Genomic DNA, 23,965 nt, shown 5'->3' with positions numbered 1-23,965 from the left:
TACTGCTCTGCACCCAGAATTACTATAGTGGCATGTGTGGGAAACTATTGTGAATTCAAAGAGTTAGTGGTTCCACAGTCCCTGCCTCTTGTGCTTTGCTGTCCTCTAGTTGAGATCCCACACAGTTTTAGACCGGATAAATGAAATTGACAGAGCCTTCTGGGAGGTGAAGATGAAATTAACAAACCCTCTGAGGAGCGAACTCCGCCGGCTCAGTCTTTCAAGACTACGCTTCCCAGCTAACATTGCATCTCCCTCCACTTAGAGAGTATAGAGAGACTGGAACCTCCATATAGTAAAATCTTAGCTCAGCCTGACTACAAGCCCCTGCCGTACAAGTGACCAGAACCTGGGGTCCACCTATTGCCATTTTGAGAGGTTCCTGGTAGCAGTATAGGGGTTTTCTCTCTGTTCTGTACTTGTTTATTTACATAAACGTCTCTAGATTACTTTTAAAAAATCTCTTTTCCTGCCGCACTTGTGTATTGTCATCAAATCTAAAAGGACCGTGGCCTCTTGGGAACACAATGACCCCCCCCCTTGAATAATACCTGCAAGAAAATTGAAAATGGAGGTCATGAGAACTTTGGGAAGGAAAGAAAAGTTACAGGGAATGAGAGGATTCCATTCTATCACACATATCGTTGCTATGATAGTTGCGACGGCAGCCAGTATCATAAGGGTTTGGGTGATTTCCATGTCCGCTAAAGGAAGAAAAGAAGGAAAATGGTAATAATGGCCAATGCTCCTGGCGACTTCTTCCATACCCCATAGCTTGCCCAAAGTCCCACCAGATCAGCTATTCTGTATTCACTTAATGAACAGATCTGTTATTCTGAACCAGGGCTTTTTTTCTGGGAAAAGAGGTGGTGGAGCTCAGGACTGCACAATGACGTCACTTTGGGTCAGCTGGAACAAGGGGGGATTTTTTAAAAATTTAAATCACCCTTGGTGAAAATGGTCACATGGCCGGTGGCCCCGCCCCCTGATCTCCAGGCAGAGGGGAGTTTAGATTGCCCTCCGTGGCAGTAGCACAGAGGGCAATCTAAACTCCCCCTCTGTCTGGAGATTAGGGGGCGGGGCCACTGGCCAAGTGACCATTTTCAAGAGGTGCCGGAATGCTATTCCACCACGTTCCAGCTGAAAAAAAGCCCTGTTCTGAACCTATAAAGCTCAAGCCAACTTGGAGGTAGTAATATTACGGCAATATGAAATATCAATTATGTTGAATTTAATAAAGTGCTAAGTGCAACCGTGCTGTGTCACAATCAATTAAAGCAATATCATAAATATTTAGCGATAGGTCCTCTACGCGATCTTTACCACAGGGCCATTTTCCTTGCGGCACCTGTAATATGTGTCCTCTGATGGTTAAATTGAAGGAAATATATAATCTGGATTTGGGACGAGCTCCATCGACTAGGTACTTTTCCACATGCAAGACCTCGTATGTGATCTACATTATTCAGTGCCAATGTCCTCTGGTTTATATAGGGAGCACGATTCGGCCCCTTAAGATAAGACTACAGGAGCACATATCACGTATTAGGAACCAAGTGGCAGGAGCACCGTTAGTGAAACATTGGTTAGAACAGCAACACACTACACATGATATGAAGGTATCTGTGTTAGGTGCAATAAGCACAGTTGAGCAAGGTGATCGTGCGCGAAGGCTACTGCAGTTAGAAAGCGAGTGGATATTCCGCCTGAATAGCTTAGTCCCTAATGGACTGAACAGCGAGATTGATTATTCTAGTTTCATATAAATATTGAACCTTTTAGTGTATTTTTGCCTGTCTTTTGGTCCTTGTGCCTTTATTGCAAAAATGGAGCTCTCTGTACCTTTAAATGCATGCTACAGTGGCTGACTACTACTGTATCTTTAAGTGTTTGTATATTTAATCTATGTGAGGTGGGGCCATCTCATGGCATTGTCCCGTCGGCTCCTACCAACTGTGTGATGTCAATGTGAGAGGCTGGAAGAGAGCAAGTAAGGTGTAATGTTAACTTTAATGGAGGTTTTGACAAACTGCTATGTAGTAGGGATGAATAATAATGAAACCTTTTTGTTATAGTTACACACTGTGCCCATGAGGAAGTTCCAGCATGAAACGGGGATTGGAAATTGCTGGCTTAGACCCATAGGGCTGTTCTTGGTGTGAGATTCAGCTCAAGGTCGTTTTCTATCTGACCGACTCCTGGTGGTCCTCGAAATAAGAGTTCCAGTTCCAGGTTGCCTTCCATCATCATTGCCTCTTCATATGTACTATGGACTCTTCACCGGTTGTACTGCTGCCTGTAGAGACACTGTATGAACTACTGTCTGAGTAGACATTGGCCATTTCCACACGGCTTACCTGAAGCCGGGCCATGGCGCAACGTTGCGGATCATGCCGAGGAAAACGCAAAATATCGTGTTTTCTCGTGCGAGTTTTGCGCAACATCGCGCAAAACTTGCGTGAGAAAACACAATATTTCACATTTTCTCCGGCATGATCCACAACATTGCGCCATGGCCCGGCTTCAGGTAAGCCATGTGGAAACGGCCATTGTATGAATTACATAGACGGCTATATTGCTGCTAGCTCTGTGTATCTTAACTTTTTTTAATGTTATTCATGAGATGTGGGATATGAAATATTTATGATACTGCTTTAATTGATTGTGACACAACACGGTTGCACTTAGCACTTTATTAAATTCAGCGTAATTCATATTTCATATTGCAGTAATATTACTACCTCCGAGTTGTCTTGAGCTTTACAGTTTGCATATCGGAGGGACCCCCTTTAGTTAGTCTGTTCCGAACCTATGTCAAGAAGTGGGCTGAGGGGTACACCATGTTAATTCTGCACTGCATGAATGTCTGTCTTTTTTCTTTCCTAGGCAAATAAGAGTGCAGCAGGTGGAGGAAGTTTGTTATAACAGGCAAGTCCATGTGGGGGGGGGGGAGATAGATTAAATTCTCTACCCCTTCCCTGTAGCTCCAATTCAAATCAGGATCGCATATAGCTGTAATGACCTTTTCAAGAATGCAGGGCAGATTCATTGGTGGCTCTCCCAGTGTGACATTTAACTGTCCCCGCCCTGCCACGTCTGACCTCGACAGGCTGAGCCACACTTTGGATAACATTCTTAAGCGGGTCTCCTCAGAATGCTACTAAGATCTATTCAGTGAGGCTTACTCCTAGGAAAGTGATTTCAGGACCACTGTCAGTAACCTCCCGTTTTGACTACCGTTATGCACTCCGGAAGATAACTCTGGGGTGCTGGATTCTACCACGCCATCAGCCCCTTATCTATACATAGGACTGTGACCACATCGACTTGTTCATATCTGCTGCACTGGTTACCAGTTTGCTCCTTAAAGCCATCCCAGGTGTTGGCAATAACTGGCAGTAACCTTTAAAGCAGGGTTGCCAATTAGGTTGGGGAAATTCCTAGAGATTTGGGGGTAGAACCGGGGAGGGGGGATTAGGGAGGGGAGGGACCTCAGCAGGGTATAATGCCATAGATTCCACCCTCCAAAGCAGCCATTTTCTCTGCTCCCTGTCATCCGGAAATCAGTTGTAATTCGACATTTCCAGGCCCCCAACTGGAGACTGGCCCTCCTACTTTAAAGCCTGACTCAGTTTGGCATCCCTGAGGGACAATCTACCTCCGTACGGTTTGGCATTCATGTGCCAGAGGGAGATGCAGTCTACAGGTTCTCAAAATTGGCCTCTTGCTATCAGGAAAGGACAATAAGAGTAAGGAACAGAGCCTTTGCGTAGCTGCCCTTACTCCTATGGCCCACCTCCCAGAGAAAGGGCAACTCTTTTCAGAGCATTCGTAGATGTTGTAAGACATCCCCATTTGCTTTTCAGCCATAGTTTTATTCTTTATTCAAATTCTAAATCCGACCGAAACACCCTTTTTCGTACTCTCCACCGCCACTGCCGCTGCCCTACCCCCGCACACTATACCGTTGATATATTTCAGCTTCATGCACCCATGTTTTTCAAAGCAGAGGATCCAAAGGCCCAAGGAGAACTCCCCTTTAGGCATATGATACGTCTTCCAGCTGTGTGAGCAGTTAGCAATCAAGAGGAGCAGGAAACACACAAAGGAAAAGAAGCAACTTATGAACCTGTAGTTAACAATTGGTTCAAGGATGGGATGCATGTCCTTGAATTCAATCCCTGGAGAGGTGGAAGAAGAGAAGGAACCTGGGCAGGTTTGGAGCAGAAGGGTTTGAATCTTCCAAGGAAGGCGCTCTTCAGCGCTCTCAGCAGCTCCCCCACTCTGGGGCTACAACTGCCACGGAACCTTCCTCTCTGCCACTGGAATGGAACTACACGGATAGGCCAATAAAAAGCTTCCACCAAGCCAATTTTTATAGAAGTGCGGCACTGATTATTTTTTGATAGCTAACAAATTGCCTACCCCTTTCTTGGAAAGGGAACCCCTGTTTCCGGGCAAAACGTTAAAGGTCAAGTGAAGCTCTTTGAACAGAACTGGGACTCAAACTGGGCAGACAGTGTAGTTGGAATGGCAGTGTTTGCATGAGTTCGGGTGTGGAATGAGGAGGCGGAGCCTGTGGGACAGGTGGGAGGAGTTGGAGTGGGCGGGACGTGGGGCGGAGCCAGACTGGAGCTACTAGCACTCCCATGTCAAGTTGACAATTGAGGCCACTATTCTAAGGTATCTGTTAGGGAATTTGGGAGAGCCTCCTGTATATCAATTAAAATCCACTGATTTAAATTGCTTAATGCTTCTGAATGAATCTTTCCTGTGCCTTTTTTGTTGAACATTCTTATTCCTACAATCCTACTATATAATTCCCTTAGCGTCTGCCCAACGCGGGGTGCACCAGCATAAGAGGGCGCCGGGAAGGCCGCTTCCGGAGGGCGGCGCTAGCTGCCGTAGGCTTTGGAGGCCGGAGGCAGTGAGGGAAGGGCGGCGCGCTGGCGAGCCGCGGCAGGGGAGAAGCCCGCTGCCCTCTGACACCTGCTGGAGCCGAGCTGCGCTACTTTTGGCAGTGACGGGGCAACAGCGATGGGGTGAGGGCGAAGCGCTCGCTGCCACGTCAGCCCCGCTGGAGCCGGGCGCTCCGCTCTGCAAAGACCCAGGGTCTCGCAGAGTGGCGGCGCTCCGCTCGCACCGCCTTTCCCCGGGCCCAAGGAGAGCAGTGCACCGTGGCTCCACGGGCCTCACAGGGTGGCGGTGCTCCGCTCTCCTCGGGCCCGGGGAAGGGCAGTGCAAGTGGAGCACTGCCACCCTGCAAGGCCCCTGGAGCCGCGGCACGCCGCTCTCCTGGGGCCCGGGGAAAGGCGGCACGAGCGGAGCCCTCCCCAAACCCCATTGCCTCCCTACCTGCCATTCCTCTCCACACCCCACCTGTCTCTCAGCCCTCCCCAAAACCCCATTGCCTCTCTCCCTGCCTTTCCTTTCCACACCCCACCTGCCTCTGAGCCCTCCCCAAAACCCCATTGCCTCCCTAACTGCCTTTCCCCTCCACGCCCCACCTGCGTCTGAGCCCTCCCCAAACCCCCATTGCCTCCCTACCTGCCATTCCTCTCCACACCCCACCTGCCTGTCAGCCCTTCCCAAATCCCCATTGCCTCCCTACCTGCCATTCCTTCCCACACCCAACCTGTCTCTCAGCCCTCCCCAAACCTCCATTGCCTCCCTACCTGCCATCCCTCCAGAGACCCCTCCTGCTTATTACCTCTCCCCAGACCCCCCTTGCCCCCCACCTGCCAGCCCTTCCTAACCCCCCCCCCTCCAGCCCCGCTTTCTAGAGCCCGTTGTATTTATTTGCACAACGGGCTCTGTTTCTAGTTAACAATAACAATGTAAATGCCTCAAAAAGCACAGCAAGCACTGCAAGTAATTTTCATTACACACCAAAGGTTATAATAGTTTATGCTCATAATTTTTAGCCCCAGCCTTAGGTATCTTCATTCCTATGTTGTGTGTGTGTGTTATGTGTCGTTAAGTCACCTCCGACCTATGGCAACCTTATGAATGAAAGACCTCCAAAACATCAGCAACAGACTTGCTCAGATCCTGCAAAATGGAGGACGTGGCTTCCTTTATTGAGTCAAGCCACCTCGTTTTAGGTCTTCCTCTTTTCCTGCTGCCTTCCACTTTTTCTAGCATTATTGACTTTTCTAGAGAATCTCGTCTTCTCATGATGTGACCAAAGCACGATAGCCTGTTTTATCATTTTAACTTCTTGGGAGAATTCAGGCTTGATTTGACCTGCAATTCAGGCTTGATTCGACCTGCAATTCAGGCTTGATTTGACCCATTTATTTGTCTTTTTGGCTGTCCATGGTATCTGCAAAACTCCTCCAGCACCACATTTCAAATGAATCACTTTTCGTCCTGTCAGCTTTCTTCACTGTCCAACTTTCACATAGGGACCATTATATAGTAATGGGGAATACCATAGTTTGGATTATCTTGATCTTGGTTCCCAGAGAGACATCTTTATCTTTAAGCACCTTATCTAGTTCCCTCACAGCCGCTCTTCCAAGTCTCAATCTTCTTCTGTTCTGTTATCCTATAATATAATTCAGCAAGCTGGTTTCTGACGACTCACCGGTTATCCCAGTGCGCAGGCGCGATAGTGCTCCCTTGCTGGGGATAAGCAGAGAATCGCTCCTGCCTGCTGCTGCCGAATAAGACCCAAGGAGGCCAGAACAGCCGCTGCTGGGCTCATGAGCTCGCCAGGGCACCCACTTCCTCCCCTCCGTGCTCTCCTGGCCTTTCCACCAGCCCAATGGGCACTGAAGTGCCCCAGCTGGCCACCTCCTCTCCCCCTCCCCTGCTTTTCCACTGGCCCAATGGGCGCTGAAGTGCCCCGGCCAGCCGCAGCCTTATGCATCTCCTCTGTCCCCTATAACACCTAGACAGAAGCTTGGTGTCAAGGCAGAGTTTACCTGTCCCCCCCACCCGCTCACACTGACATCATGTCACACTTTTTGTATCACTAAATATTACGGGATGGAGGAGAACAAACATGAAGTTGCTGTCTTTTTAAAAATGCATTCCCAGGTTGGCTGTAACATCCTGATCCAGCCTCAGGATAAAAGATTCTCTGACATACGCTGGTCAGTAAATTGACAGTTTTGGCATTGATATGGAATGGAAGACAGAGGATTGGTTTATTTATTTTCATCTTAGAAATAAGAAATGGTAACTGTCCCCGCCCCGTCACCCTAAACTTGACTTTTCTCTGCAGTGTTCACAGATTATAATTATGGCAAGTTCGTAGTTCAAAGCCTTAAGTCAGGTGCCATAGTTAGTTTTTAAAAAGCGGAGATAAATTATTGATGTACGTATTTAAGATTTGAAGTCTATCGCACTCATATGTGTTGCTAGAAAGTGTTAGAATTACATTGTGAATCTGAGCTTTATAAAAAGCCATACAAATTTTGCCACAACACCACGCCACTGCTTCCAATTGTGGATCTGGAAAATGCATCTCTAAGTAGCCCAGGGAGCCAGATTCCATAATCTCCTGTGCTTCATCTTCATCACCCTGTACTGTTTCCAGTAGGTAGATCACTCTCGGCTTTCAACGTAAGGGAGGAGTGCTGTTACCGAACCTGGAAGAGGAAAGGAAAATGGATTAAAACAAGTGCCAGGTGACTGCATCTCCCTAGAGAAAGCTCTCTCCATGCTTCTAGATCACCTTAAAAAAAAACACAAAGCTGCATTAAGAACAGTGAAAATGACGTTCCACTGCCATTCTTCGTTACATATTCTTCCAAAGATTCGACCTGTGCAATGCAAGATTGCAACATAAGTCCTTTTCAGATGTTGGTATTGTGTGCTGGTATGCCCCCACCTATGCAAAACAGACTATGGCCATTTTCAATCATCTTAACCACTGCTCAAAATCATGCAAAACTCACGGAACGACGGTGTCTTCATGGCGCGATTTCCCGCCATGACTCCGTTTCGTGGCACGATGACATCAGAGATCGCGCCACGAAACAGAATCAATATGGGAAATCGCGCCATGAAGACGCCGTCATTCTGTGAGTTTTGTATGATTATGCGCAGCAGTGAAGAAGTGTGAAAACGGCATGTGTGTTACCTGTGACCCTACTGACAAGCACAGTTGCCATTTTATGTGAACAGTGGCACTGCCCATATTTATAGCCTTAGGTCTGCATGAAACTAACCCCTGAAAAATCCAAGTCACTTTGTACATAGTGAGGCTGTATGCACAGGGTAAGTATGGACATTGTCTGTGTTCACACAACATGGAGACCACATGTAGTATGAAAGGCACTTGCTCTTGTTACTCTCTCTCTTTCAGTTGCCAATTCCTGCTTGAGAAATTCCTGGAGATTTGGGGGCATTGCCTGGGACGGGCAGAGTTGGGGGAAGGGAGGAAGCTCAGAGAGGATGTGATGTCACAGAGTCCACACTCAGAATTTTTTATTTATTTTATTTTATTTATGTTATTTATATTCCACCTTTCTCACTGAGACTCCAGGTGAATTACATAGTATGAGATTAGTACAATTAGTGGCAAGGACAAGGGCAGGCATTTCCAGACAGTGTCAAGAACATTTCCATAAACAATGTCATAGGGTAAATGAGTATAAGTTTACAAAGAGATAGTATTAGCAAGGATCCAATATGGGGTTGAGGAATTGCTGAAACAGAACATAATCAATTCTAGGACTTACATTGAAGCTGCCATTTACTCCAGGGGGACTAACCTTTGTAGTCTGCAGTTCTGTTGACGAAGTCACATATACATGTCTAGTCTGAGCATTTTGGTTCAGGCTCAGAGGCCCAGTTCTGGCTCGCCACCCTGGGAATGGAATGAGCAGGCTTCTTAATTGCACCTGCTGCCTGTTGTTCAAGACTAAGATGCCTTGGGTGAAAGGGAGTCTCAGCTCCGCACATCCTCCTTTTCTTTCTCAGGCCTAGCAACGCTAATATCGAAGTGTGCTCTGATTGGCTGACATTGGACTTTAATATAATTTGTACTGTACGAATACTGTGTAGTTGCACAAAGTTTTATTGGTGATGTGCACCGGTTTTTGAATCTGCATTTGACTCTTGGTGATTCTTTGATTGGACTTGGAGAGTTCTTACTGCATTGTACTATTTTTGATACAATCCGTGATTGATTACCTTTATTTCAACAGGAAGTATGAGACTTTTCTCCACGTCAGGCTATGATGACCAGAGCTGCCTTGGACTTGGTTTGTGAGTATGAGCAACTCAAGCTACTTCAGAGAAAAGCAAGCTTGCAGGCTTCTTGACTAGTCAGATAGTTTTAGCTATAGATAAGTTGTTATTTTATTGCCGTTTGTTTGTGCCTTATAGAGTGGTCCTGTACCCCTGCATACGCTCTAATGAATTAATAAACAACGTTTATATTTAAGTCCATATCTTGAGTTTCTTTTTCTTTTTTTAATTTTAATAATTTTAATAACATTAACAGCTATCATCAAACTAAACAACAATATACTCAAATTAAAACCAAAGATGGATACAAGTTTGTCAGTATCAATACAAGAAACCATTAATGCTTATTTTAAATATGTAACAAACAAAACAATCTTAACAGTAGAGATATTAATAGTAATATAACAATCTGCACAAAAGGTCACCACAAACCCCACATTCCCATATCAATAACTTCTTGGTAAGGTAGCTTTGTCAAAAGTAGATCATTTTTAGAAAGAAATTCGAGGAAAGGCTCCCACTTAACATAAAAATTCGAAGTACCAGTGGGGGTTTTCTGTAGGTATAGCTTTTCTGTTATTTTTTCCATTATTAGAAAATCCCATATCTTGTTGAACCAGGTGTTAATTGTAGGAACTGATTGTGACTTCCAAAATGAAGCGAGTGAGGATTTAGCTGCATGAAATAGTATAGTTATTAAATCCCTTCTAACAGAAGGGATATTTAGATCGTCCCAATTATCCAAAAAAAGAATTTCTGGTTTTAGAGGAATCTTATATGAAGTTATAAGTTCTACTTGATATAAAATCTTTCCCCAAAATTCTTTTACATACTTGCAGTTCCACCAACAATGTACATAATTCCCCACATTGTTTCCAACATAGGGGGGAACTTTTTGAATAGATTTTTGACAACTTATAGGGTGTGAGGTACCAGTAATTAATAATTTTGTATGATTGTAAATAAAGATTGATCACGTGTGTATTAAATGAATTAGAGACCCAAATTCGTTCCCAATCAGTATTTGAAATAGTGATTTCCCAATCTTTTTGCCATCTGGAATATAGCATATCTTGAGTTTCTGACCACTTGTGTGCATGTTCACCCAGAGAAACGAACCCAGAGACTGGCAAGTCTCAAACTAACTGGGTATGTCAGTCCTCTGGGAGGGTTAAACAGGGTTAACATACCTGTAACTTATGTTCATCGAGTTCTTCTGTGCTGACACACATGGGGACTGCGCAGGCGCAGGCCAGCCGCCGGAGAATTTTCTAGAGCTTCCATGGCTCCGAAGGGGCCGTTTGTCGCGCGCCTCAGCGACCGTCTTCCCGCCCAAACGGTCACGTGATCCTCCAGCGACCAACGGCCCCTTCCCTCAGTTCTCCCTTGCCGCCGCTTGACCAACACACTTCAGCCATAACACCTTAAAAACACCAATTTCCGTTACAGCCATCACAATATCGTGCATTGGAGTTCACAGCGGGGTAGGAGGGAGGGTTGTGTGTCAGCACAGAAGAACTCGATGAACATAAGTTACAGGTATGTTAACCCTGTTTTCATCTTCGTTCTTCTGTGCCTCCACACATGGGAGTGTACCAAGCTTCACACAATAAGGAAGGCGGGGGTGAAGTCCAACACAATTTTATTGAACAAACAAGAACAACAATAAATAGATATGCATATATACATCTATGTAAAAAACTGTGCAAGGACACATAAATACTCAACATTTACATATATACACACCCCCAGGTACATATATACACACTTTCACTCAAGGGTACCCAGCAGGTACGCCAAGAAAGTCATTCCAAAACTCCCTCAGGAAAAAAGGGAGTGTAAGACAGCCTTGGCCACAGATACATCTTGCTCCGCATTGACACCAACGGCGTAATGCCTGACAAAGGTGTCTGCAGAGGACCATGTGGCTGCTTTACAAATGTTAACCAGGGGCACCCCCTTGAGGAGTGCCGAAGAGGATGCTTGGGACCACGTGGAATGGGCTCTGACATGAAGCGGGCAAGCCACCCCTGCCAGGGAATAGGCCTTGCTAATGGCCGCCACAATCCACCTAGACAGGGTCTGTGAGGAAGCCCTGTTACCCTTGTCCTTGGCCCCAAAACATACAAACAGGTGAGGACAGGTGCGGAATTCCTTTGTCCTATCCAGGTAATAGGCTAGGGCCCTCTTCAAGTCTAGGGAATGAAGGGCCTTTTCCCCCTTAGAGGAAGGTTGAGGAAAGAATGCAGGCAGTGAGATATCCTGCGAGAGGTGGAAGGCGGACACCACCTTGGGCAGGAACCCGAGGCAGGGACGCAGGACCACCTTGTTGGGATGAAACACAAGAAAGGGAGGGTCAGACCGCAGTGCAGACAGCTCACTGACCCTTCTGGCCGATGTGACGGCCACCAAGAATGCTACCTTATAGGACAGCATATCCAAGGGGCATGTAGCCATAGGTTCAAATGGAGGCAACATGAGACGTGAGAGCACCAAGGACAGCGACCACTGAGGCACTGGCGCCGACACAGGTGGGTAAAGATTGTACATGCCCTTAAGGAACTGGCGGGATTGTGGGTGAGAAAACACCGTAGCACCCTCAACTCGGGCGTGAGCAGCTGATATCGCTGCCAGGTGGACCTTGAGGGAGGACACCTTCAAGCCCAGGCCACGCAAGTGGCACAAATACTCGAATACAACCCCCAAGGGACTGCTGTCAGGCACCACTCCTCTGGCAAGTGCCCAGAGCTCAAACCTGCGCCACTTGGCCGCATAAGCGCGCCTAGTGGATGGCCGACGAGCATTCAGGAGGACCCTCTGTACCTCGTCAGTAAAGCCTATCGGGGAGGAACAATCCGCCAAGCTGTTAGGTGCAGCTTCCTGGGATCGTGGTGGACCAAGCTCCCGTTTAGGAGAAGGTCTTGCCGAGGGGGCAGACTCACATACGTCCGTTGGGACATCTGCAGGAGCTTCGGGAACCAAACCTGCCGTGGCCAGAAGGGGGCCACCAGGATGCAGTCCGTCCCGTCTTCCTCTATCTTGCACAGGACCCTGGGAATCAAGGGGAATGGAGGAAACATGTAGTGCAAGCCCTGCGTCCACGTAAACTGGAAGGCATCCCCAATAGAGAGGGGGTCGCTCCCTGCCCTGGAACAGAACGTGTGGGCCTTGGTGGTCGCCGCAGTGGCGAATACGTCTATCACCAGGTGACCCCACATCTGGAAGATCGGCCCAACGCACTCTACGTTCAGTTCCCACTCGTGGTCCAGTAAAGGGACCCTGCTGAGGGCATCTGCCCGGGCATTGTCTGACCCAGCCACGTGTATAGCACGGAGCGACACGCCGTTCCTGATAGCCCACTGCCAAGTGAGTGTGGCTTCCCGGCACAGGGCCATGGACACTGTGCCCCCCTGCTGATTCACGTAGTACATGGCAGTCGTGTTGTCCGTCTGCACCAACACCTGACGATTTTTCAGCAGTGCTGTAAGAGACACAAGTGCGAAACGAATGGCTCTTAGTTCAAGCACATTAATATGGAGGGTCTTTTCCCTCTCAGACCAGACATCTTGCACAGACACATCACCACAGTAAGCCCCCCATCCCAACAGCGAGGCGTCAGTGGTAACCGTGATGTCATGGTGTTGATACCCAAAAGGGGTCCCTCTAAACAAGTTGTCATCAGACAGCCACCAGTCCAAGGAGCCGAGGATGACCCTCGGGATAGAGAATTTGAGGGACGGAGGGTGCAGCAGAGCATCGTACCTCCGCACAAACCAGTTCTGGAGAGGGCGCATACGCAGCCTAGCGAAAGGCACCACAGAGGTGGCCGCTGCCATATGCCCTAGTAAGCACTGGATAGTGCGCACAGACTGGAACCGGTTTCTTTTAAACATGGACACTAGACCCCTTAGGGACCGAGCCCTCTCCAAGGGGAGCAGAGCCTTACCCTCCACAGAGTCTAACAGTGCACCAATGTAGGACACCTTGCAGTTGGGCACCAGCTTGGATTTTTCCAAGTTCACCAGGAGCCCCAGGCGTTGGCAAGTGCTAAGTACCAAGGCAATGTCCTGCACCAGCCTAGACTCCGATTCAGCCACGATGAGCCAGTCATCGAGGTACGGAAAGATGGTACAGCCTTCTTCCTGTAGGAAGGAAACCACAGGGGCCACACATTTAGTGAACACTCGTGGGGCAGTGGACAGGCCAAAGGGGAGCACCTTATACCGGAAAACCCTTTGCCGGTAAACAAAGCTCAGGTACTTCCTGTGCTCCTTCCGTATGCCCACGTGAAAGTATGCGTCTTTTAAGTCAAGAACCGCAAACCAATCCCCCTGTTTCAGCAAGGCGATCACAGCCGCCAACGTTACCATTTTGAATTTGGTCACCTTGAGGAAGGCATTAAGGCCCCTCAGATCTAAAATGGGGCGTAAGCCCCCATCCTTCTTAGGGACCAGGAAGAACCTAGAGAAGAAACCCTTCACAGAGTCCTCATAGGGCAATTCTTCCACAGCACCCTTGGCCAAGAGCGACACGATCTCCGCATCCAGCTCGGCCATAGTGTTATTGACAGCTGTCAGGGGTGAACTGCATCTAGGCAGCTCAACAAACTCCAGCCCGTATCCCAGTTCAACAATAGTTAAGACCCATGAGTCAGATGTTATTGACTCCCACTCAGAGAGTAGTGGACTAAGTCTGTCCGAAAAGTTCGGGGATACGGCTGGCGCGACCCGTCAGTACTGCCTCCCGGCGCCCTGCTGATCTTTCTGCTGGGCCGGTTGCTGTGCCTGACGAGGCTTGAAGGGCCGACGCCTCCTCTGCTGTTGTGCGGGAGGGTAAGGCCGCTGCTGGTAGGCAGGATACTGCTGGTAGCCCGGCCGCTGTTGCTGGTATCTGCCCTGGTAATGGTAAGGGCCAGACCGGGGAGCGTACCGTGACCTGGAGGAGGGCTTGTCCACTGGAGCCAGACCCAAAGACCGCGCCGTCTGTCTGTCCTCCTTTTTCTTCTTCAGGGTCTCGTCGGTGGACTTGGAGAACAGCGAGTCCCCTTCAAAGGGCATGCTCTCCACCCTGGAACGCACCTCTTGGGACAGGGCCGTCGACCGCAACCAAGAGTGGCGCCTGAGGACCACCGCCGACGCCATCCCTCTAGCAGCAGTGTCAGCAGCGTGGCTCCCAGCGTTCATCTGCTGCTTAGACAGCCTCACAGCCTCCGTCTGCAGCAGGGACACCACAGCCTTCTGCTCAGGAGGGAGGTCTCGGGTATAGGATGCCAACTTCTCCCAGAGGTACAGCTGGTACCCTGCCATGATGGTCTGGTAGTTGGCGATCCTCAGACCCAGTGAAGAGACAATATACTGGCGCCTGCCCATGGCATCCAGCTTCTTGCCCTCCTTATCGGCAGGCACCGAGGAGTGACCCGATTGTCGGGGGTTGAACTCCTCTGTGACCAAGGAGGAAGGTGGAGGGTGCTTCACCAACGCCGGCCAGGTGCCCTGCTTGATCTTGTAAAGCTGCTCGATGCGCTTGGATGTTGGAGGTTGATCACAGGGCACCTGCCACACCTTCTCCACAATCTCCTCAATACCCTCGAGCATGGGGAAGCCAACGTACGCCGGATTGTCCCCGTAAATACGTTTGAGGAGCTTGTCCTTGGTCTGGGGGACTGCCGAAGAGATATCCATCTCGAGAGCCTTGGCCATCCTTGCCATCTGGTCGGCGTAGATGCGGAGGTCCTCGAATGGCGAGTCCGCCGATGGCACTAGCTCCTCAGCTGGCGATGGTTCGGACCAGGACTCCGACTGGTAGCCGCCAAAGCTCTCCACATCCTCCTCATCGGAACCGAGCTGGGATTCCGGAACCGGGAGCGGAGGGGGAGCCCACGCCGACCTCGATGTCGAAGGCCTCGGTTCCGACACGGAGAAGCCCGCAGGTGCCCCCTCCCATTGGCAACGGTATGGCGAGGGGAGGTAGGAAGCCTGTCGATGCCGGGACGCAGCGGACCGGACTGATCGGACACTGTCCCCGGAACCATGCCGCTCACGACCGACCGGAGGTGGAGACAGACGGGCAGGCGACGGACGGCTCCGACGAGGAGACGGGCTCGGTTCCAGCCTCGGCGACCGAAGGGGAAGCGATGGTCGGCTCCGACGGTGCGGGCTCGGCTCCGGCCCCGACGAGAATTCTGCGGGCACCATCTCGAAGGCCATCGGATCCGGCACCGGCACGGAGATGTCTTCTGGCTCCGGGGAGCCCAGATGAGGGGAAGGCGTGTGAGGAAGCACGATGACCTCCTCCTGAGGAGCGGGACGCGGCGACCGATGATGCTTGGTCTTCTTCTTCTTCTTCGCTGGTTCCGAAGAAGACCCCGGAACCGACGCGCTCCTCGCCTTCGAAGGGGACCTCGGCTTCGACCTCTTCGCCTTGATCGGGATCGAACCGGTCGTCGGTTCCGACCGGGGACTCGGTACCAGGATCCTCGGTTCCGAAGCTGGTCTCGGATCCGACCTGGTAGATGACGCGCTACGGGGCGGCCGCACCGGTCCCTGCGCTGGAGAGGCCGCTCTCGACGCCGAGGTACTCGGGGGACGCGGTTTCGACCCCGACCTCGCGGAGGCCACTGAGCCAGCTCTTGATTGCCGTTCGGCAGAGGGGCTAGGGCCGGCCTTGGACGGACGTAACGGAGTTCCCTCCGACATGACCTTCTGCCACAGCGAGGAATTTAGCCGGGCCTTGCGATCCTGCCGGGCCTTGCTGGTGAAACCCTGGCAGATCCTACAGGCCGAGACATTGTGGGTCTCCCCCAAGCAAAAAAGGCACAAATCATGGCCATCGGATTTGGCCATTTTAGTGTGGCATTTTAGGCAATGCTTGAAGAGAGCCGTAGAGGCCATCTTCAGGGGCACACGAAAGAAGGGTCAAAAACAGTCCGAGTCAAATTACTGAGTCCACGTCAAAGTCCAAAGCGAGATCCAAAGAATAGTCGAGGTCACGAAGTCCGAAGTCAAAAGCCAAGCAATCAGTTAGAGTAAAGCACGAAGCACAAAAGCACAGAGCAACGAAGCTCACGTTCTCTCCAAGCGGCGGCAAGAAGAGAACTGAGGGAAGGGGCCGTTGGTCGCTGGAGGATCACGTGACCGTTTGGGCGGGAAGACGGTCGCTGAGACGCGCGACAAACGGCCCCTTCGGAGCCATGGAAGCTCTAGAAAATTCTCCGGCGGCTGGCCTGCGCCTGCGCAGTCCCCATGTGTGGAGGCACAGAAGAACGAAGATGAACTAGGAGTTCTCAGTGGCTGTAATCAGTGCTTAGAAATGGTGGTCAAAGGTTGAACGCCTAGACAGCAGTTTCAGACCAAATGCTGTCCCTCTCCGCTTTTTGAGTTGCGTCATCACAACTCTGCTTAGACCCATTCCCCCCCCCCCACTCCGTCTGCTGAGGTGGGCTACACTCACCTGCGAAAACGAATAAAGCGAAAGAGACCCAACCAGCATCAAAAGACCATTCAGACTCGATTTCCATCTCCTCTTTATCATCATACAAATCGTTTGTGTACACGGCCATACCGATAAAAATAAAGAGACCTTGGGAGAAATACAGAAGTGTTAAATCCTCTTCACAGTCCCTATGTTCATATGCCCAGTACTCTTAATCTGGGCCAACAAAGAAAACGTACAGGGACCACATACGAGGAAGCGGGGGGGGGCAGAAGACTATTTATAGTCAGGTCATGTTATGCAGGGCAAAGAGGAGTGAGGAATAGTTTTGCAACTGATAACACAATGCCCAGCAAATGCATTATAAAGACTGCATCAAGAGCCACACACCCAGCACTCTCTTCGGTCTGCCATTATGACAGAGGTATAGGCCTTCCTAGAATGGAGCTCCACATTGTGATAGATCCAGGAACAGTTCCAGAAATAACATGTAGGGTGTGCAGCCCAGAGATATCTTCAGGCTATAATGGAGATTCCCTCATCATCTCCAAGGCATAACCTATAAAGTTTGGGATCCAAATATTTCAGGGATATGCTTCCTGATTTCCCCTCCCTTTTAGATTTCCCCAGAGCCAAAGATCTAACGATCATGCCTTGAATAAAATTTCATAAATTGGGATTTCCCAGGGCTTTTTTGCTGGGAAAAGAGGTGGTGGAACTCTTAAGAGGGAAATGAGGGAGAAACACACAGGATTCTTTGAAATAATATTTTCATGCGCTATGGGCTTACATCAACTGTGAGACAGAACCCCCTACCTTGTGGGGGTGGTGGTATTAAACAACATCGGAACTATCCAGTAGGATCATACTTATCACAACAGTCGTGAATTCTTGACCCAGGTGCAAAATTCTGAGGGGAACAAAATTTCTCCAGCCCCACCTCTATAACCTCCTCAGGGCAGCTGAGGTGAGTCCCTCATATCTATTGGGGAGACTTGTTCCTCGCAATGATCCAGCCTCCCCTCCCCTTGCAGCCACTCACACCGGATCTCTGTGCAGCCCTTCAGAATTTTGCGCCTGGGGCAAGAGGTGCTGGAACTCCATTTCCTGGGATCTCCCCCAAAAGACAGAGATTTCTCCGTTTCCGCCCTAGAACTCTCTCTGTCCATTCCACTCCCTCTCTCATGGCATTCCAGATAAAGGTAACAACGGTTTTGGCTTATTGTGCTGTGAGAAATGGGTTCTTTATCTGTTACAGGGACAATCCTTCCTTCATTTCATCGTGGAATACATGGAGGGATTCCCAGAGAGCTTCCTATCCAGACGTGACCACACGTAAGCCTATACTGTATTTTTTCACTTGCACTGTTGTAATCTGCCTTGGATCTCAGTGAGAAAGGTAGACTAAAAATTAAATTAAATTAAATAATGAACATCAGCCAGGATAGCACAACATGTACCTTCGAACCACACCTTGGGGCAAGAACGTCAACTTTTTTCGTAAAGGCTATTTGTGGCTGTGATATTATTTTCCTAGCATATGATGCTTTATCTGGATGTTATGCGTACTGGAGCCCTTTTCACACTGCTTACCTGCTGCCAGAACGTCGTGAAATATCGTGCAAAAAACATGGTAGCGTCTTCTCACAAGAGTTTTGCGCAATGTCGCACAAAACTCTCACAAGAAGACACTATCTTCCACGTTTTTTGCGCGATATTTCGCGATGTTCCGGCAGCAGGTAAGCAGTGTGAAAAGGGCCTGGCTTGGGAGCCGACTCTAAAAGATGGTTTAAAAATACTTTAAATAAGCCCCTGAGGCAGCCTGGAGCAGTAATCTAGGGAGCCCACTATCCAAGCAACTACTATTCTACCATCACAGGCAATTTTTTAAATTTTTAAAAAATTGGTTGTTGTGGGTTTTCCGGGCTGTATTTCCGTGTTCTTGGCATTGTAGTTCCTGACGTTTCGCCAGCAGCTGTGGCTGGCATCTTCAGAGGTGTAGCACCAAAAGACAGAGATCTCTCAGTGTCACAGTGCGGAAAAGATGTTGGCAGGTAATTTATATCTACTCAGGAAGGTGGGGTTGGGCTGAGTCATCCTGTAAGAGTTTTCCAGGGTGTGGAATGATAATGGAGGGAGGCTTCACTGTATCCTGAGGAGGTTCTTTTGCATACGGATTGGTGCTTGATATGCTAATCCTCTCTGCAGGGCTATTGTCGGGTATAGAGTATTTTGTTGGCCTGGTGTTTTTCAGGACTGGAAACCATGCTCTATTCATTCTTAAAGTCTCTTCTTTCCTTTTTAAAAATTGTTTTGCATTTTTATAATTTTTTTTACATTTCAAGCCACCTTGAGTGAAGAAAGATGGTTAATAAATATTTTAAACTAGAAACAGAGCCCATTGTGCAAATAAATACAACAGGCTCTAGAAAGCTGGGGCTGGGGAGGGCTGGGGGGTGGTGGTTAGGAAGGGCTGGCAGGTGGGGGGCAAGGGGGGTCTGGGGAGAGGTGAGATGCAGGAGGGGTCTGGGGAGGGATGGCAGGTAGGGAGGCAAGGGGTTTGGGGAGGGCTGAGAAGCAGGTGGGGTGTGGGGAGGAATGGCAGGTAGGGAGGCAATGGTGGTTTGGGGAGGGCTCAGAGGCAGGTGGGGTGTGGGGAGGATTGGCAGGTAGGGAGGCAATGGGGTTTGGGGAGGGGTCCACTCACGCCGCCTTTCCCCGGGCCCCAGGAGAGCAGCGCGCCGCGGCTCCAGGGGCCTCGCAGGGCAGCACTGCTCCACTTGCACCGTCTTTCCCCAGGCTGGAGGAGAGCAGAGCACCGCCACCCTATGAGGCCCGTGGAGCCACTGTGCACAGCTCTCCTTGGGCCCAGGGAAAGGCGGCGTGAGCGGAGCGCCGCCGCTCTGCGAGGCCCTGGGTCTTTGCAGAGCGGAGCGCCCAGCTCCGGCGGGGCTGATGCGGCAGCAAGTGCTTCGCCCTCACCCAGTCGTTGTCGCCCCGTCGCTGCTGAAAGCAGCGCAGCTCAGCTCTGGCTGGGGTCAGAGGGTGGCGGGCTTCTCCCCCATTGCGGCTTGCCAGCGCGCCGCCCTTCCCGCACCGTCTCCAGCCTCCAAAGCCTGCGGCAGCTAGCAACGCCCTCCGGAAGCGGCCTTCCTGGTGCCCTTTTATGCTGGTGCGCCCCGCGCATGCGCACCAGCATAAATGTGAGTCGTCGGGCAGATGCTAAGAGAATTATATAGTAGGATAAATGAGCAACCTGACTTCCTTCCCCCATGTGAAACGCCCCAGAGCATTCACACAATTTGCTGCTGCCACCTGGCCTCATAAGCAATATTCTCTGCAAAGGACCTGGCACAGTTAGCACTGGGGCGGGGCACTTCCTTGCACTGTCCATGGTCCTATCCAAGGGCTCTTTAGAAGAGTGAGGTTTTCTCCTTCCTGTCTGAAAAATGGGAACAAGGATCCCTTGAGTGAGAGATACCTTCCTTCAGAATTTTATCCTCATTGGTTGGGCTAATAAAGAAAAACGTTGCAGGCGGGAATGCACTTGCCATTGGAATCCAAAGCACGTGCTCCAGCAATATTAAAGAGTGCAAACGAATAATATTTCTGCACACAGACGTAGTTCATACTTGCAGCAAAACTGGCGATGGCAGAGATACGGCCCAAGGAGATGGAGCCCATGCGATGGTTGTAGAACGAAACACTGATAATGAAGAGGGAGAGACAGGCACAGAGTGCAGCCATAACCAACATGCCACGGGTGATAATAAGGCTTTCTGTGAAGAGGTAAACATAGAGGAACATATAGGTTCTGACTTCTGCATATAGGTTGTGCATTCTTCCCCTATGTCTAGCTGGGCTCCTCTTCAGCTGCCAATTCCATGCATTATTCTCCAGGCCTGTTGGTGGGTGACCCTATATACCACCCTACCCTGTTCTTCCTACAGTTACAATGCAATCCTAAGAAGAGTTACTCCATTCTAAGCCCATTGACTTCTTAGGATAGTACTGTTAGAATATTAACTCTGGTCTACAATCTGCTATGCTGACCTGGATAGCCCAGGTGAGCCTTATCTCATCAGATGTCAGAAGCTAAGCAGGATCTGCCTTGGTTTGGAACTGGATGGGAGACCTGTTGTTGCAGAGCCAGGCAATGGCAAACCATTTCTGTTAGTCTCTTGCCATGAAAACTTCACCAGGGGACTACTATAAGTCAGCTGTGACTTGACGGCACTCTCCACCATCATACAATCTGCCACTATCTCCTTTACCCCACCCCACTTTATACTGAACCAAGGACACAACTTGCGAATCCTTCACTCCTACAGTCAAATTCATACCAGCACATGAGCAAAGGATTCCTTCTACAAGTGTTTTCACACTTGCATCTACCACCCACCCACCCACCCACCCACAACGCCGGTAAACATAAACATGCTTAAACTGAATTTGCCAGGATCTGCTTTATTAACCTCCAGAATCAGACCTGAAAATCTATAATACAGTTTACGAGGCTTTGTAGAGAAGCGCACATTTGCCCATACTGTGATTGTGAATTGGGGTATCCTTTCTGGTGATAGAAAAATCAGAAAAACCTAAGTGGTTCTATTATATATTGGTTTTAATCATGTAATTTGTTCTAATCATATAACTTGCAAAAATTATTCAAGCTGCACTTTGCAAACTAAGCTGTTCTGGAGGTTAGAAAATCCCCTGTTTTTGTCTAACATAATAAATATCTGAGATAGCCTTGATTTCTGAAGAGGTCAGCAAGTTTGGGATTCCTGACAAAGCTAGAAAGTCTGATATCCTTAGGATTTCTGCAGAGGTTAACAAGAAAGTCAGAAATATTCTTAGACCCTAGCTCACCCACAAGCGCTCACCGCAAAAGCAGAACTGTGTGGTTTCTAACCAGTACAACCGCTTCCTTAGAAAATACATAGAATTAGGCTGATTCCGCACACCTTGGATAATGCACTTTCAATGCACTTTATCAATCGTTTGAGGTGGATTTTTTGTTCCGCATACAAAAAAATCCATTCCAAATGATCAATAAAGAGGATTGGAAGTGCATTATCCAACGTGTGCGGAATCACTAGTAGAAAGGAAGATTCCATTGTATAAGTGCTTAATAGTCATGCGCAGAATGAATTGTTTACCTGATTGTATAAAAGATGCAAAAGAGCTTTTGCAGATGACTGCCTCTGACCCTCTATTCTATTAGAATAAAGCTGAATTGTCCTTGATCTCTGCCTTTGTGTGGTTAATTGGGTTAAAAGGTCACACTAAGGGAAACTCCTGGCAAGATTTTTGCATCCCGGGGACTGTATCAAAATGCAGTGTGCATATTGGCCCTTTTGTCAGAATGAGTATTAGGTGGCTTGGGAAACTCCTGGAGACTTGGAGGTGGTGGCTGGGGAGGGCAGGGAGCTCAGCAGGTTTGCGAGTCCACAGAGTCCATCCCCTGAAGTTGCCATTTCCTCCTGGGGAACTGATCTCTGTAGCCTGGAGATTAGTTCTAATTCTGGAAAACTCCAGGTACCACCTGGAAGACAGCACTTCTATATACCTATTCTCAATATAATGCCATCTGAGCCTGAAGAGCAGTCAGGACGCATACAGGAGCTCCACAGCCCGATGCTCAAACGGCCATCAAAGAGCCAGTTGTCTGTGCACAGGGAGATGAGAAGAACCACGAATCCTAATACAATCAAGAAAGTACTGATGGCACGAAGTTCAAGTGGGGTAAGTACATGTTTCCAGTCATATCTGTGGAATGAAAAAGTCCTTATGAGGCTAAGTAAATACCAGCACCAAGTCCATAGACGGTGTGCCCTTTCCCCTCTTTTTTTCAGGCAAACCCTGCCAAAGCACCCTGTTCCCTGCTGGTGCTAAAATGAGTGGCGGAAGAAAATGGTATGTGTGTGTTGTGTGTGTGACATAGATGTGTCAGATCAAGACGGGTAGCCGCGTTAGTCTGTCTGCAGCAGTAGCAGTAGAAAAGAGCAAGAGACCAGTAGCGCCTACAAGCCTAACAAAATTCGTGATAGGGTATGAGCTTTCGTGAGCCACAGCTCTGAAGAAGTGAGCTGTGGCTCACGAAAGCTCATCCCCTACCACAAATTTTGTTAGTCTTATAGGCGCTACTGGACTCTTGCCCTTTTCTACTGCCACTGCTGTATAGACGTGACAATGTCATTTCTGGCTAAAATCCAAAAGGGACGTCGCTGATGCTCTAAGATTTTATCAATCTCGATGGTTTTACCTTAGAGACCAACAAAATTCTAGAACATCAGTGACATTACGAAGGGCTTTACTCGAAGTGTAATGTCCTTTTCCCCATGGCCTGCTCCCCTCGACTCTCCCAGGGGTTCCAGACATGTGCCAGGCAACCCTGCTTGTAGCTTGACTGTACAGAGGGCATAAACCGCATGAGCCCTGAAAAGCCTCCCGTTGACAGTAGCAGCGATTGGTTTTCGAGCAGTGTTGCAGTCCCACAGAGAGGCCCTCTGTCAGGACCGCCACCTTCCTGCAGGCCCTGTCCCAGTTGTAGCAAAACGGAACTTTTAGTTCCTCTTGAATCACTGCAAGTAGAAGGTGGGCCCTGCCAGAGGCTAACTGAGTACAAGAAAGCTGGTGTTAGGGTAAGGGAGAGCCTTCATATTTGTTCATGCAGGAGAGGAAGTGGAGGAGCAGCATTTGCAATGTGAATGAGCATTCTTAACTGTGGTTGTTGTGGGTTTTCTGGGCTGTATTGCCGTGGTCTTGGACCACGGCAATACAGCCCGGAAAACCCACAACAACCATCGTTCTCCGGCCGTGAAAGCCTTCGACAATACATTCTTAACTGTGTTGGAATGAAATTTTCTAGGTGAGATGGAGAGATGGAGGCTGTCATGCCTGCTGGGTGAGAGCTTCGGGCTTGAGGAATTAGGAAAGAAGAACACAAAAGAAACCTGTCACCCCACATCGCTGGGATTCAGCCAGCAGTTTCAGGTCCTCTGGGACACTCTTCACCTTTTTACATATTGTGCCCCTACCCCTCAGAGAGATAGCATGCCACGAGTCCCCAGGACTGGTCCACGGACTGTGGATGCCTGCCACTGCCATCTGCTGGAGCCGTGCAAGGTCACTGCCATACCTGCACAAAAGTTAGCAGTACCCTGTTTGAACAGATTTCATCCTGTCTAGTTTGGCTTTAAACTCCACTTTTGGTCTGGTGATTCCTTCCCTCTCAGGGTTGTCATCCGTCCACTGGGAGCAGGAAATCCCCTACAACCAATAGGCTACTTAACTGGCCAGCGCAGAGGGGGGTGGGGATGGCAGG

Source organism: Eublepharis macularius, chromosome 15, assembly GCF_028583425.1.
Source record: "Eublepharis macularius isolate TG4126 chromosome 15, MPM_Emac_v1.0, whole genome shotgun sequence".
Lineage (NCBI taxonomy): Eukaryota > Metazoa > Chordata > Lepidosauria > Squamata > Eublepharidae > Eublepharis > Eublepharis macularius.
Note: the sequence above shows the minus strand (reverse complement) of the source record.